The sequence below is a fragment of the Sarcophilus harrisii genome, chromosome 3 (assembly GCF_902635505.1).
Source record: "Sarcophilus harrisii chromosome 3, mSarHar1.11, whole genome shotgun sequence".
In the NCBI taxonomy this organism is placed as follows: domain Eukaryota; kingdom Metazoa; phylum Chordata; class Mammalia; order Dasyuromorphia; family Dasyuridae; genus Sarcophilus; species Sarcophilus harrisii.
Genome location: NC_045428.1, coordinates 398,379,518 through 398,392,368, shown reverse-complemented (window position 1 = coordinate 398,392,368; position 12,851 = coordinate 398,379,518). Strand labels below are relative to the sequence as shown.

General features: G+C 37.6%; 1 protein-coding gene and 1 long non-coding RNA gene across 3 annotated transcripts in view; one reads left to right on the top strand and one right to left on the bottom strand.

Annotated features, from left to right (window-relative positions):
- LOC116422441 overlaps positions 1–10,742 on the top strand; it is a 33,646-nt gene extending 22,904 nt beyond the window's left edge. The window contains exon 3 of the long non-coding RNA XR_004233082.1: positions 10,100–10,742. This is a non-coding gene — a long non-coding RNA (uncharacterized LOC116422441). The remainder of the gene's footprint in view (positions 1–10,099) is intronic.
- Positions 1–12,851, bottom strand: part of WIPF1 (WAS/WASL interacting protein family member 1) — a 164,133-nt gene that overhangs the window by 116,407 nt on the left and 34,875 nt on the right. The gene's annotated exons all lie outside the window — the stretch shown is intronic.

Here is a 12,851-nt window from a genome sequence, read left to right as displayed (position 1 = left end):
TAAGCACAACTTCTAAGCAAGTGAGGAAACTCTGTTTACATCATCTTTCCTCCTAGAGATGACCTTCCTCTGGGTAGTACAGGGTAACATGAGGGTGACATAACAGGTTATTGGAGAGAGGGTGGGGACACATGAGTTATGCTGAAGAAAACTTATATGAGTCATGTGACATATAATCCATCAATGTCCATCAAATTGGGGAATGGCTAAACAAGTTGTGGTTTATAAATGTAATGGAATATTGTTGGGCTATAAGGAATGAGTAATAGGTAGATTATGGAAAAGCCAGGAAAGACTTATATGAACTGATATTAAGTGAAGTGAACAGAACCAGGAAAACATTGTGTACACTAACAGCGACACTCTGCAATGATCAGCTATGATAGATTAAGCTCTTCTCAGCAATATGATGATCCAAGACAATTAGAAAGAACTCATGATGGAAAATACTATCCATATCTTGAACACAGATTGAAACATATTGTTTTCATTTTTTCTTTCTTATGTTTTTTTTTCTTTTTGTTCTGGTTCTTCTTTTTACAACATGATTTATGTGGAAATATGTTTAATATGATTGTTCATATATAGCCTATGTCAGGTTGCCATCTAAGGGAGGAGGGAAGAAAGGGAAGGAGGAAAAATTTGGAATTCAAAATTTTATAAAAATGAATACTGACATATAACTGGAAAAAAATTAAAAAACCTACTAAGTGGAAAAATTTTTTAAAAGGCGGTTAAAAAGGCAATGATCAGTAAAGGAAAAAAATGTACATATCATTTATAAATATTAATAATTAATAAGATAAACACAAATAATTAAAATAAATTCAATTGCTCCCTTTCAGGGTAAGGAGGTAACATGGGAAAAATATATTTATTTGACTAAAAATTACAAAGAAAGAGGTGTAATAAAATGTGACTTAATATCCAGATAAGCCACTCAAATGTGTCTGGTTTGAGGAGAACATCATTGTATCACAGCATGAGGAGCATATTTTCTTGAAATCTGTGTAATCCTAGTCCTAATATAAATGGAAAAACCTGAAGAAAATGGAACGTGCCATCCATTTTTTGAGAAGTCAAATCTGTTTAACCCTACACAAACATTATCTATATCTTCATACTTTCAACTTAAGGCTTGGTTATCTGTTTCCTGTTTGTGTAGCAATGAAGTTCAGTAGTGTTTATGAAGGGGATGCATTATTTAAAGAAGATATTTACTCAACTGGAGAAGGTCTACCAGAGTCCAATAAAGCAAACAAGAAGATAACTATATTCAGAGCTTTAAAAATATGCCTCAAGGGAGTTGAAAAATTCTGAGTAAGAATAACTAGTATTTATAGAACACTGTAAGGTATACAAAATATTTGCAAATATCAACCCATTTAACCCTTACTGACAACCCAGAAAGGTAGGTGCTATTTTTATCTCCATTTACAGATGTGGAAACTAAGGCAAATAGAAATTAAAACACTGTCTAGGGTTACATTTGAGGTAAGGTTTGACTTTTTGGAGTCTCATGCCAGTGCTCTATACCCTGTACCATCTAGCTATTTTTAGAAGAGAGGGACTGAGAGAGAAAGTAACAGAATGCTAAATTTTTACATTTTTAAAAATGAGAATAAAAATGGCTCATTGCTTGTGCACAGAGAACAGAGACATTACTGGGAATTCTGGAGCAAATTCATTTGAATAGGGATTGGAGTAAGAGCTCTCCATGACTAGGTGCAATGGCACTGGGTGCAATTAGCCTGAGCCCTACAGCACAGTGAATAAATCCTTGTCCCTTGACCTCCCAACTTCAGTGGAGAGTGGAAAATAGGTTTAGAGAGAGGGGACAGTTGGGACTGGTGGTGGTGAGCCAGGGCTGGGCAAGAGAGTTGGTGGGGTGATGGTGGTGATGTTGTGTGGTTAGTAAATAATATGGTGCAAGGTTGATTGTGGATCCTGTGTAAGTATGCCCCCTAGATGTCATCCACTTCAGTCACCTCATTTCCCACTAGAACTCTGATTCCATCTGATCCTTGATGTTTCTGGCTAATTAATTCACTTGATTTCACTTAAAAATATTCATTATACAACTGCTTTGTGCCAGGCACTATGGTAGGTGTTGGGAATACAAAGACAAAAATAAGACAAGCCCTTATAAAAGGAAGGATCCAAATTAAGTCACTTCTGATGTCCTTCTCAGCTCTGAATCTTGTATCCCACAATTGGTGGAAAATTTAGAGCCTATTGAAGGATTCATGTACACAGAGAAGTAAATGGCGAGTCACTTCGATGCTGTTAACTTTTAAGTCCAATCATCTCTTCAGTGGGGAAGCAGGGGATGGTGACATAAGGGGTAATAAGTTGAGAAAGAGGAGGAGGGAGGGAGCAGAAGAAGTTGACTCTTCTTTGAAATCTCTGCCTAGTGGTCTGGAATTATGGGAATCAGACTGGCCTGCTCTGTGGAGGTTGGCTAATCCTTTCCCCTCACTTCTTCTCATTTTAATGAATGATATGTTGTAAGAGTCCAATATCCCTAGCACGGCAATGAAACAGTTCTGAACACCCTGGAAAAAGAACTCAACCCAAAACTATTGGGATGGAGGGATGTGTGGGGGAAATGAGACCATTTCTCTATGATACCTCTGCAGCAGTTCAGTGATGTGAGAGCTTCGCTGTCTCCAGCTCCCACAGGGTAAGGCTGTCATTCCAGTATGACTCTACCCTGTCCCATGGGGCTACTTATCATAGTTAGGGAGGAGACTGGTAGAGAGTAGATGACCTTGTTTAGGAGAGTAATAAGATAGCGCCTTCTTAGTCACGAAATAGACAATAAAATCCCAAATAAATACGTTAGTTAATGTTGGCATAATTGCACAGAGAAGCTTTTATATTTATATTCTGTCTGGGTATAAGTTGTCTGTTTGAGACTGTCACCTCCTGAAGGGCCGGGACCAGGTCTATTAATTTGCTTTGAAAAGGGTTAAACACTCCCAGCAAGACTTGAAATCAGTACCTTCTAAAGTGATTTCCAAAAGTTGTAAAGTTCAGGTCAAAGTTAATTCCTTTTAAACTAAAAAGAAAATAATGAATTTCTATCTAATAAAGTTTCCTCATTCTCACCTCAGACAAACAGAACTCAAGAGGAAGGAACTTCAGAAGCCACCTAGTTTAAGCTACCCCAAAAGTCCTTCTACAACATGCCTAACAAGTGCTGATGGCACAGAGACAGCTGGGCTTGGAGTAGGAAGGATCCGAGTTCAAATCCAACCCCAGACATTATTTACTGTATGACCCTAAGACTCGATTTCCTTAACTGTTGAGAGAGAGAGAGAGAGAGAGAGAGAGAGAGAGAGAGAGAGAGAGAGAGAGAGAGAGAGAGAGAGAGAGAGAGAGAGAGAGAGAGAGAGAGAATAGTAATAATACCTCAAATGAGATAATATTTATAAAGCATTTAGCACAGGGCCTGCACACAGTAGATACCTAATAAATGCTATTTCTTCTTTCCTTTTCATGAAAGCCAGAACTACTGGAGGAAAGTTCTTTCTACTTCTGGATCTCTTTTTGTTCAGTCATTTTTACGTGTGCTGACTTTTTGTTACCCGACTTGGTGGTTTGTTTATTAGTTTTTGGCAAAGACACTGGAGTAGACTGCCATTGCCTTCACCAAATCATTTTACAAATTAGGAAACTGAGGCAAACAGGGTTAAGTACCAGTCACCCAGTAAGCGTCCGAGGTCAGATTTGAACTTAAGGAGATGAATCTTCCCAACTCCAGGTCCAGCACTCTATGCACTATGGCACCACCTAGCTGCTGCTAAATATATCCAATCCCTTATAATCATTTTCATTAGTCCTTTCCTCTAGGCTCTTCAATGTCCTGGATACCCTCCTCTGAATACTCTCCGTTGTCATTTCCAAAAATGTGATATTAAAATCAAACACAATACTCAAGATATGTTCTTATAAGAGCAAAGTATGAGGGGGCATTATTGCCCTTATTCTGGTATTCTGGGTTTTATACTTTTCTTACTGCAACCTAACATGGTGCAGACTTTTTAGGCTTTCGTGTCCTTTTGCTAGAAAAAAATGACCTTCTAAATCCACTAAATCTGTCAGATCTTCTTCAGATAAACTGTGATTGAACCATGTCTTGCCCATCTTGAATTTGTGATTTTTTTGTAATTATGTTTTGTCATTTGTGAAATTTTATACTTCAAGTATATAACTTTATAATTATCCCTATCAAGTTTCATTACTAAATTTGGCACAATATGACTACTCATTGGGATCTTTTTATAACTTGAAGCTGTTGCCCAGTGAGTAAGCTATCTCTCCTAAGCCTATCTGTAAATTTCATAAGCTTGTCATCCATGGCTATATCTAAGTTATTGATGAAAATGTCAAAAACAATTAATTTTTTTATTTTTTATTAATATTTTCTTTTTCTCTATTATAGGTTAAAATAATTTTAAAAATTCTTTTTTTAAGGGCAGCTAGGTGGCACAGTGGATAGAGCACCAACTTTGAAGTCAGGAAGACCTGAGTTCAAATATGACCTCAGGAACTTAACACTGCCTTGGCTGTGTGACCCTGGGCAAGTCACTTAACCTTGTTTGCCTCAGCAAGAAAAAATTCATTTAAAAATTTTTTTGAGTTCTAAATTCTTTTCCTTCCTCTCTGCCTTCCTTCTCCCTAAGAGGGTATAAGCAATTTGATATGGGTTATACATGTGTGCAATCACACAAAATTTATTTCCCTATTAATCATGTCCAAAACAATAAAAAAAAAAAAAGATTGAATTAGTCTGAATACTTAGGTAAGGCTCTGATTTAATTCAATTTAACTAATCTTTATTGAGCTTCTACTGTATACTATGGGGAATTTAGTGTTAAGTAAGGCATGTACCCTGCTCCCCACAAAACATATTCTAGTAGGGGAAATCAGGCATCTACAAAAAAACCCCTTAATGTGTGACTGCATGTGAAAAGCATTATAAGATGGTAAAAAGAGCTCCTAGAACACAGAAGAGGAAGCTCATTTTTGACTGAGAAGTTCAGAGAAGACTTCATGAAAGAGGTACCATTAGATGTGAGTTTTGGGGTAGAATTTCAATAGGAACCAATGTTGAGGAGTGACATTTTGATAGAGGTTATCATGTAAGCAAAAGCAATGAGATGAGAGAGCATAGTGCAGTTTTAGAGACAGAGCAAGCAGCTCATTCAGGATGTAAAGGGCAGCTGGATAGGATAATAAAGTCTAAAGAAAGGAGGGCCTTGAATGAAACACTTAGTAATGTTATTCTACTCCTTAGGTAGGGGAAGACCTGGAAGGTCTGAGAACAAAGGAGGGGTGTTTTGTTTTTTCCATTTTTGTAGCCATTTTATGTCTGTTATCTCTGTTAAGAGGCTATTTCAGGATTATTCCTCAGTGATCTTTTATTTGGAGAGTGTAAAGAACATTTTCCCAGAAAACACTTAGGAGGGGTTACCCATTGTTCTTCTGTGACTATTAAGGTAAAAACTTACTACATATGTTTGGAAAATATTTCTCTGTGTGATCACCATCAGGTTTCATTTCTAAGATGAACCACTCTGAATGAAAAAAAAAAGTCAGGGGAGGGGAAAGAGACATTTAGTTGGGCAGAAGCATATTAGGAATGAGATGAGAAAGAACCAAGTTGGGGGAGGAAATCTATTTCCCTATCAACATGTCTCTGTCAGGAACGACCTTTTTCCAGGTTGCACAAATGGTCTAAGTAGGACAGTAGATCAGGTAAAGGGGACTTGGATGTTCAGAACTATATGGAGACAAAAAGAGAGAAACCTTAATCAGAACTATAGAGGGAAATGAATCTGGAGACAGACAAGGAGTTTGTTTGAACATTCAAAATAAAAATAAACTTTTTCCATCTCTAGAATTAAGAGTATGGTTGTTCCTCTAAATCTAAAAGGCTTATCTAATAATTTAGAGAGAGGGAGCAAGGCATAGTGGATAGAAACCTGACCGGAGAATAAAAAAGACCAGAGTTCAAATGTCACCACAAGTAAGTGCTCTAACCTCTCAGTAGCCCCAAGCCACTCTTAAAACTATAAATTATAACTCTCTGTAGTGGGAGTTTCCACATAGGGAGTTCCCCACCCTCCCTTCCCCACACCAGTTAAATTACAGGTCTAGACTTCCCTTACCATCTCCCCTCCCCCCAAAACCCCCACAACAACAACAAAAATTAACCACTACCCAAATTACCCAGAAGTATCCACAAGAAAAAGAAGGGAAGTTGCTATCTTACATGTGAAACATTTTACAAATATTTATCCAATCATTTTTTCACTGGTCTTTACAGAAAATGAGAGCAAAAGGGGAGGGGAGGGGAGGCTGGAGGAAAGAAGGCAGAAAAAAGATGAGAGGGAGGGTGGGAGGAAGAGACAGAAAGACAGTGAGACAGAGAAAGACAGACAGAGACAAAAAATTGGACAGAGACAGAGAGTGAGGCACACACACAGAAAAAAAAAGACAGAGAGACTGAGGGAGACTGACAGAGACAGAAAATCAGACAGAGTGTGAGGCACACAGAGAAAGAAAAAGATAAAGAGACAGAGAAACAGAGTCAGAGAGAGAAACAGAGGGAGACAGAGAAATAGAGACAGAAAAAGTCAGAGACAGAAAGGGGGGCATATACAGGGGCAGACAATCAGAGGGAGACACACAGAAAGACATTTGGCTCAGTGGACAGATTATTGGACTTTTGTGTCAGGAATATCTGTGTTCAAATTTAGCCTCAGACACTTCTTAGCTGTATGACCCTTAGCAAATTATTTAACCTTTGTTTGCCTTAATCCACTAGAGAAGGAAATGGCAAACCACTCCAGTATTTTCACCAGGAAAACCCCAAACTGGGTTTCAAAGAATCAGACCCCACTGAACAATAAAAAATAAGTGCAGTTGACTTTTATATAGCTTTCAAAGTTTAGAACGGTACTAAGAATTTGGGTAACCCTGTGTCATTTGAAAAGCTCTTTACATGCATACAGGTTCTTATTTGGGCTTTGTGGTATCCCTGTGAGGGAGGCACTGTGGGTACTACTATGCCCATTTGGAGTCAAACTCAGGTGAAATGACTTGGGTATGACTTTAACAGTTAACCTCAGAATCAGGGGATTTGAATTCAGACCTGCCTTCCTGACAGATAGTAAAAAGCAGAAATGAGACTAAAACAGCATTCTCTATGTAATAATATGCTATTTATCTTTAAACAGCCACAGAGAAAGATTATGGTCAAGTTTAAGAAAAACCACATCCAGTAACTCATGATCTCCTCACTCTAAACAGGACCCTTAGCTTCCTAATAGCAGTAAAGAATTTGCTTCTCTGTATAAGGATAGCAGATTAATATCTGTTTCTTCCAAATCTGAGCAAAGAACACTCAATAAACATGTATTAAGCACCTACCAGGTGCCAGGGAAAGTATGGGGGATACACATACAAATAAAGACAGACAGCCCCTATTTTCAGGGACTTTACACTCTAAAGGTAGACGACATCACAGAAAAGGAAGCTGAGAAGTAGGGGAGGTATGATGAACTCAGAGATGTATATCAGATTGGTACAGCCTGGTGAGAAATGAGATGGTCTGAGCTAGAGGTTTTGGAGTTCAGGGCTCCACTCTTCATTTAAAGGGGGTAAGAGTAGTAATGAGGTAAGGGGCCAAGGAAGATGGGATCTCAAAGATAATGAGGTTTTCCTAATAATAGGTCATAGTGTAGAAGTCAGAGATGTCCCAAGTTGTGTAACTAGATGGGAAATAAGGAAGAAGTAATCAAAATATGAGTTGGCTTCAGGTTTGATACAGAGGCTTGAAAACTCTCTTCCTTCTCCTCTTTCTCCTCCTCCTCTTCCTTCTCTTTCTCCTCCTCATTCTCCTCTTCCTCCCCCCCACTTCTCCTCCTCTTCCTCCTTCACTTCCTTCTCCTGTTCTTATTCCTCCTCCTCCTCTCTTCTTCCTCCTCCTTTTTCTTTCTACCTCTGTTTAACCAAGGTGTTGCACTAGTTTCTTGGACTTAGGAAGATTCATCTTCTTGAATTCAAATTTGGCCTCACACACTTACTAATGGTATGATTCTGGTCAAGTCATTTGACCTTGTTTGCCTCAGTTCCCCAAGTATAAAATTAGCTAGAGAAGGAAATGGCAAACCATTTCAATATCTCTGCCCAAAAAACCCCAAATGGGATCACAAAGAATAAGATATGACTGAAGTGAGTGAACAACAAAAATAACAATAATCAAAGTGAAGAAAAAGCATTTGATAAAATCCAACACCCATTCCTAATAAAAACACTTGAAAGTATAGGAATAAATGGACTTTTCCTTAAATTAGTCAGGAGCATATATTTAAAACTGTCAGTAAGCATCATATGTAATGGGGAAAAACTGGAACCTTTCCAGTAAGATCAGGAGTGAAATAAGGTTGCCCACTATCACCATTATTATTCATATTGTATTAGAAACTCTATCCTCGGCAATAAGAGTCAAGAAAGAGATTAAAGGAATCAGAATAGGTAATGAGGAAACAATAATCAAAGTAAACCAATACCAACTAACTTATGAAAAAATCCTACAAAGATGTCCATATCAAAGTAGCTATATTAGGGAGACACATACAATTATTTTTCTTTTCAATTTACTATCCCTGAACGCCTGTGTTTCTGTGCGTCGGACAATAAAAAATTGCTTCCTTATGCATGACAGGAAAACACATACTCAGTGACTGATAATGAAATGCTGTGCTGACTCTATTTGGGGGAAGAACAAATTTATCTGTTCTTGAAAGAATCTGAGAATGTTAGGGTTAGAACTTTGGACTTCTAACCCTATGCTCTATCCCATTAGTAGGCAGGGGTATTGTGAGGCTTGCCAGCTATTATTAGTGTTATTGTTATTTTCATTAATTAGCCTACAGGTCCCAAGCCTCCTATCTAGTTATGACTTTATTCTCTGAGCTTTCTACTGTGTTCTTGCTGAGCTCAAGCAGTGTTCATAAAGTAATATAAGGGGGTTGTGGCTGTGAATGTTTAAAAATCAGGTTGGGGAAATAAATGGGACACAGGTTGTTGATACACACACTTTTTTGTTATTATTGATTAAAGCTTTTGATTTTCAAAATATATACATAGATATATTCACTCCTGCAAAACCCTGTGTTCCAAATTTTTTTCCTCCCTTCCCCTGACCCCCTCCCCCAAGCAGCAAGTAATCCAATATATGTTAAAAATGTGCAATTCTTGTATGCATATTTCCACAATTATCATGCTATACACAAAAAAATCAGATCAAAAAAGGAAAAAAAATGAGAAAGAAAACAAATAGCAAGCAAACAACAATAAAAAAAGGTGAAAATACTGTATTGTGATCCATACTCAATCTCTACGGTCTTCCCTCTGGGTGCAGATGGCTCTCTTCATCACAAGATCATTAGAACTGGCCTAAATCACCTTGCTATTAAAAAGAGCCACTTCAGTCAGAATCGATCATCATATAATCTTGTTGTCGTGGTTATAATACACTTTTAAGTTTAATTTGCATCATTAAAATTTTCTTAAGTCTAGACAAAACAACAAACCAAACCACAATTCTAAGCATTTATTTCTTCAATATAAAAGTTGATATGGAAAATTTAACAATCTCTGCCACAAGCAATGTGATGGCTCTATTTATTCTCCAGCTCATTTTGCAGATGAGGAAAGTGAGGAAACAGGATTAAGTGACTTGACCAGAGTCACACACCTAGTTTCTGAGTTTCTGAGACAGGATTTGAATTTAGGAAGATAAAAGTCTTCCTGAGTTCAGATTCAGCATTTTATGTACCATGGTGCCACCTAACAGTGCCACTACAGCCCTAGTAGGGGGGAAAGAATGACAGATTTAATAGTCAACAGTCTGGGGTTCAAAATAAAATTATGCTATTTGCTGTTACCTCATATAAGTCATTTACCATTTTTCTTAGCAGGGTCTCAGGTTTCTCACTTATCAAAAGAGGGGGATAAAATGACCCCTGAGGTTCATTTTAGTTCTAAATTTATGCTTTTATATTCCCACTTTCTCACTTTACAGATAAGGCAATTAAGGACTGAAGAGAAGAAATACTTGCCCAACATTATCCAGAACAAATGGATTAAACTAAAGGTGCTTTGATTCCTACAAAGAGCATGTGAGTTTCTTTTCTTTTTAATTTTATATTAACTCATAATAAAAAAAATTGTACAAAACCAAATGATACCATTACTTTTCCTGTAAAATAAATTAAGAGCTGTCTGAAAAACATTCGTCATCTATGCTATAGTGTTAGTTTTCCACAAACATCAGAAAACACACATACTGATGAGATGCAAACAAGAAAATGATTTAGGTATCAGAATACAACTTTCTCCCTAAATCCCCTCAAAGCATTATGGACTTCCTTATAGGTATGGAGGAGGGGGAAAGGGAAAGCACATTTCCCCCACTAGTTGGTTTTGATTTAATATTTGGACTGGGCTACTGTCCTGTTTCAACAAAGATCTTAAGCTTTTCCATTGTAATAACACCTCTACTTTTGTTCTCTCTGTTTTCTAAACGCAAACAGCTGTAGTTTAACACAATTAGAAGTGACATATATGAATTATTTGACTTTAAAAAAATAAAAATTAACATGCACAAGTCTATTCAATCACTGACACAGTAACAAGAACACTTCTTTCTTTCATTCTTCCCTACCCCGTTTTGCAAGCAAAATTTTCTTTAACAAAACTTTCAAGTCAGTCTTTCATATCTATCAGAATCTGAGTGTAATTTAAAAAGTAACACTTTTTTAAAAAGATATATATGTGTGTATATGTAAATTGTATATACATATATACACACCCACAGACACATACATACATACACACCTACACACACACGCACACAAAATCTCTAAGGAAGATGACAAAATTGACTACTTCTTCCTGTCTAAAACAAAATAAAAAGGGGGCAAAAACAGGTCAAAAATATCCATTCAATATGCAAATACTGTCATTTAATTTGCTTAGGAAACCCTTAGAAGTAAAAAGTAGCAACAAACCTTAAATCAGATGTTTAATTGACAGCTAGTTATGTACATGTGCATATACAAAATATAGCAGCAAATTTTGGGGGGAGAAAAAATAGACTTTTAAATACTAGTTTTATTTACTGGTAAACATATGATGCCAGCTCTAAACATTTGTTCAATACAGTTCTTTAGAAAAGTGTCTTTTTCAAATGTTTGAACAAACATATCTCTTTCATATATGAGACATTAGGAGTAAAACAAACATGTAAGGTTGAAATTTTAAGCAAAAGAGGAAAAAAAGGCAGAACTGATTAGTAATAGAGTGTTCCTTGATTCAATTGTGGACTTGAAATAACTAGTTAACAGAAAGGCACAAAATCATGGTTTGGAAAGAGTCTTAATGCTGTGTATGAGAGCCTTTTCAAATCAGACAAGACACCCAGTGACAAACACACTTGCTTCTAATAACTGCAGCCCTCATTCACTAGTGATCATAATTAAAACCCCTATTGTCAGCCTAGGGCCTCTGCTTTACTTAGCCTGAAAGGCAGGAAAATGCTTGGTGAACAGACTGAGAAACTTGGAAGCTTCAACCTATCTGGAGTAGGTGGGAGGAGGAAAGGGGATTGAGGACTCTGTTACCAGCCCTTTGCTTGCTAAAGAGTGACTCAGGAGGAAGGAGGGACATCTGCAGAATCCTATCACATGCTGGGTATTTGGAGGCCTGTTTGCGAGGTGTGGTGGGGATGGGGAATTGCTAGGAGGCCTGGTCCTGAGAACTAATTTGAGGTTAGCTTTACTATTCACCCAGATCCATTCCTCCCCTCCTCTGACACACTGGAGCATTCAAATTGGCTCTTTTTAACCCATTCCAGTAGTCCAAAGTGCATACATCGCATATGATACCCAGATGAACTATTCAAGAAAGAGTCTGCCTGAGGATCATGCTTCCCCAGGCAAATCACTGTCTTGGTTAAGCACCCAGTCCAACTGTTCCTGGATAAAGGCCACTTTGGGCTGTTTAAAGGAAGTAACCTGGATGAAGAATTTCCCCCATCTCTCTTGGCCTCAACCTCATTGGTCCTCTCTCTTCCCAAAAGAAAGTTTCATTTGGCTGATTCTGATGAGGTGCGAGAATAGGGGTGAGAGATCTCCTCTGGTCCTTGTCACAGATTCTTTGTGAAAGAATCCGCTACCCAAGTCTGTGTGGCAGAAAGGGAATTTTTATTTTTCACTAAGAAGGAAGCTTTCTTAGCCAGCAAAACTCTTGATTAGGAATTTGGCAAAGGTAGGTTAACAGACCCTTGATTATATCCGAAAAATCTTGGCCTGGGAGCTGGGGAGCAGTTTGAGCCACGCAATAGAGAACTATTGACTGTGCCTCAGGACAAGATCTCCAATTGAATGAGACCACATACTCGGGAAGGACTTGTCTGGGAAAGGTGTACTTTTCCCAGGGTTTGAGAATCTCCCCAAAGAGGACATAGTCCAACTCCCCCAAAGATTAAAGGGAACACAATTTATATCATTTTCCCCCCAAAATATTTTAATTTACATCAATTTCACATTGTAACAGTTAAAACAGAAGCAGGAAAAGTTTTTCTTTCTTTCTTCCTTCCTTTTTCTTTCCTTCCTTTTGTCTTTCTTTTTCTTTCTCTTTCCTTTCCTCTTCCTTCTTTCCTTTCTTTTTTCCTTCCTTCCTTCCCTTTTTCTTTCTTTCTTTCCTTCTTTTTTCTTTCTTTCTACCTTCCTTCCCTGTTTCTTTTTTTCCTTCCTTTTGTCTTTCTTTTTTTC